At 52.0% G+C, this 3,738-nt stretch overlaps 1 non-coding gene across 1 annotated transcript; it reads left to right on the top strand.

The window, feature by feature from the left end:
• The first annotated feature begins 1,830 nt into the window (after positions 1-1,830).
• Positions 1,831-1,912, top strand: TRNAS-AGA. Its single transcript has one exon. It is a non-coding gene; the product is annotated as a tRNA-Ser (tRNA).
• Positions 1,913-3,738: the final 1,826 nt, after the last annotated feature.

The raw sequence follows: 3,738 nt of genomic DNA, 5'->3' as shown, positions 1-3,738 counted from the left end.
GAAATAACGTCCGGAATGGACAGGAACCAATCTATCAAATATTGCTGTGTCTGCATTCAATATGGGTAACTGGTCATATTGGGCTGGATTAGTAGGAGCGTTGCCAGCAGATCGAGGGAAGTGATTATTCCCCTCTATTCAACACTGGTGAGGCCACATCTGGAGCATTGCATCCAGTTCTCTTTCCCCCCCCCCCAGAAACAAATTGGAGAGAGTCTAGGGGAGGGCAACAAACATGATTAGGGGGCAGGGGACTTACAAGGAGAGGCTGAGGGCAGGGCCACCCAGAAGGGGGGCAGGGGGAGCAATTTGCTCCAGACCCTGCAGGGCCCCCATGAGGATACAGGATTCTATAATATTGCAACTTTTTTTATGGAAGGGGCCCCTGAAATTGTTTTGCCCCAGGCCCCCTGAATCCTGTGGGCGGCCCCTGCCCAGATCGTGGTGCTGTCCCCCCACTCCACCCCCTTCCCTCGTTGTCCTCCCTCCGAGGCCCCACCTGTGCTCTGCCCTCACTCCCATTTGGCCACTTCCCACCCCTGCTCTTTGGCTGAGGCCTGCTGGTCCCCCTTCCGCTCGCTCCTCTCCTCCCCCCGGGCCTCCTCGCGCCTCTCCACCCCCTACCCCAAGGTCTGCCTGCTGCCCCCACCTCTCTGCCCCCTCCCCTGAGACTCACCCTGTCCATCGCCCACCCCTCTCTGCCCTCCCTGAGACCCCCTGCCCACCCCTCTCTGCCCTCCTGAGACCCACCCTGTCCATCGCCCACCCCTCTCTGCCCCCTCCTGAGACCCCCTGCCCACCCCTCTCTGCCCCCTCTGAGACCCCCTGCCCACCCCTCTGCCCCCTCCCTGAGACCCACCCTGCCCATCACCCACACCTCTGCCCCTCCCCTGAGACCAGCCCTGCCCATCGCCCACACCTCTCTGCCCCTCCCCTGAGACCCCCGCTACCCATTGCCCACACCTCTCTGCCCCTCCCTGAGACCTGCCCTGCCCATCGCCCCCACCTCTCGGCCCCCTCCCCTGAGACTCACCCTGCCCATCGCCCATACCTCTCTGAGTCCTCCCCTGAGACCCCCCGCCCATCGCCCACACCTCTCTGCCCCCTCCCCTGAGACCTGCTCTGCCCACCCCTCTCTGAGCCCTCCCGAGACCCACCCTGCCCACCTCTCTCTGCCCCCTCCCCTGACTCACCCTGCCCATTGCCCACACCTCTCTGAGCCCTCCCCTGAGACCTGACCTGCCCACACCTCTCTGCCCCCTCCCCTGAGACTCACCCTGCCCACAGCTCTCTTAGCCCTCCCCTGAGAACTGCCCTGCTCAGCACCCACACCTCTCTGCCCCTCCCCTGCCCTGCCCACCTCTCGAACCTCTCTGCCCCTCCCCTGAGACCCACCCTGTCCACCTCTTTCTTTGGTCATCTGTTGTTATTCCTTGAAACACCAAGGATGGAATAAAAAGCTGAGTTTACTCCAGGGTGAGGAAAGAAAGGAGTCACCAACCCCCTGGCAAAGCTCAGTGCCCCAGAGAAAACCTGCCCCCTGCTATCGCAATCACTGATGTACTGGGGATATGACGGGAAAGGGACTGTCTGAATGATCAAGGCAGGAAATGGACAACAATCTACAGCAATGTCATTAGCCACAAACACACTCTCCTCATGCTCCCGCCAGAAGGGAAAGGAGCAGGAATTCTTGCTGTTCAGCCATGGACACACTTACACAAGGGCACAGCAGTGTGGGTCTAGTGGAAGCTGGTCTGAAGAAACAACTGGAATTGATCACTCAATGGAAACAGAACTAGAGTGTAGTGAGAACTCAACATCAAGCAAGTAGTTGTGGCCCAGTGGTTAAGGCGATGGACTAGAAATCCATTGGGGTCTCCCTGCGCAGGTTCAAATCCTGCCAACTACGGAGCAAGTTGTGGTTCTTTAGTTTCAGTGGAGCTGGGTCTTGTCTCACTTTTAAGCTAGGCCTATACTAAAGGAAAATGTGGCTTTAGTTAAGGTGTTTTAATTGAACAACTGTTGCACGTCCACCCTATGTCACCAGAGCACATCCATGCTAGCATCTCTTGGATTGCCACAGAAAGCAGTGCACTGTGGGTAGCTATCCCGCTGTGCAACTGGCTGCAGGGTTGTCATAAACAGATAGTTAAGGGTTAAGGTCTCTTTTACCTGTAAAGGGTTAACAAGCTCAGTAACCTGACGGACACCTGACCAGAGGACCAATCAAGCGACAAGATAATTTCAAATCTCTGTGGAGGGAAGTCTTTGTTTGTGTTCTTTGTTGGGTTTTGTTCTCTCTTTGGATCTAAGAGGGGCCAGATGTATATCCAGGCTCTCCAAGCTTCCTGAAGTATTTTCTTCTATTCAGTATAGTGAGTATTAGAAAGGCGGATTAGTCTTATAATTAATTTCTGTATTTGCAAATGTGTGTTTGCTGGAGAAATCTCTTTATTTCTGTTTGCTGTTACTTTTAATTATTCTGAGAAGGCGGGGGGAAGACCCTCTGGTTTATAAGCTAGACCCTGTAATATTTTTCGCCCTGGTGTTACAGAGATAGTGTACTTTCTTTCTTCCTTTTAATAAAATCTTCTCTTTTTAGAATCTGATTGATTTCTTCCCTTGTTTGGAATCTCAGGGGAAGAGGAGAGGGGAAAGGGAATCTCTCTTTGTTTGATTCAAGGAGTTTGAATCAAGATGATCTCTCCCGACGGCTAAGGGAGGGGGAGGTGGGGGAATGGGCTATTTCCCTTTGTGTTAAGATCCAGGGAGTTTGGATCTGTGTTCCCAGGGAAAATTTTGGGGAACAGGAGTGTGCTAGACACTGGAATTTCTAGCTGGTGGCAGCATAACCAGATCTAAACTAGGATTTAAGTTTAGAGGAGTCCATGCAGGTCCCCATCTTGTGGACGCTAAAGTTCAAAGTGGGGAATAAACCTATGACATGGTAGGCAGCGTGGAGATTTTTTTAGAAACCAAAACAGAGAAGTTTTTTCCTTTTTGGCTGTTTGGAAAAACAGCTTGGGGCAGAGGTATTAGGTTTTTCTAACAAAGCATTGTTAGAAAGAGATTCCCACTGAGAGTGCATTAGCAAGTTTGAGAGAGACAGGACAAACCAGTTTTTCTGGTCCTTTCTCAGCCAGCAGCCACAGCAAAACATTTGCAAATGAAAAGTTTTGTTTTCTTTTTATTCAGTCGGGAATAGAAAGGTTAGGAAACTGTAAACCAAGCAATCTGAGCTGAAGCAACATAGTCAATTCACTGACTGCAGAGGGGTGTGGCCAGCACCAGAAAGCACACAAACATGAGTACCAGTGAAACAGCTGACAAACTCGAACTGGCTAGGCTGCAAGCAGCAGAGAAAGACAAAGAACATCAGAGACAGATGGAACTAATTAATGCACAAATGGCCAGGGAAGAAGCTGCCCACAAGAGAGAGATGGAGAAGCAAGAGGCCGAACACAGGAGACAAATAGAGTTAAAAGAGAAAGAGCTGGAAATCCAGAAGCAGGCCCTGGAATTAGAAAAGGCTAAGCAGAATGTTCCAGCCAACCTTAAAAACCCTTCTCCAGGCACTGTTCCCCATCCCAGGAAATTTCCCACCTACAAGGCAGGTGATGACACTGAGGCCTTCTTGGAAAATTTTGAAAGGACCTGCCATGGGTACAACATCCCTACAGACCAGTACATGATAGAGCTGAGGCCACAGCTCAGTGGACCCTTAGCAGAGGTGGC

Source organism: Mauremys reevesii, linkage group 12, assembly GCF_016161935.1.
Source record: "Mauremys reevesii isolate NIE-2019 linkage group 12, ASM1616193v1, whole genome shotgun sequence".
Classification (NCBI taxonomy): domain Eukaryota; kingdom Metazoa; phylum Chordata; order Testudines; family Geoemydidae; genus Mauremys; species Mauremys reevesii.
This window is presented reverse-complemented; position numbering and strand designations above follow the sequence as displayed.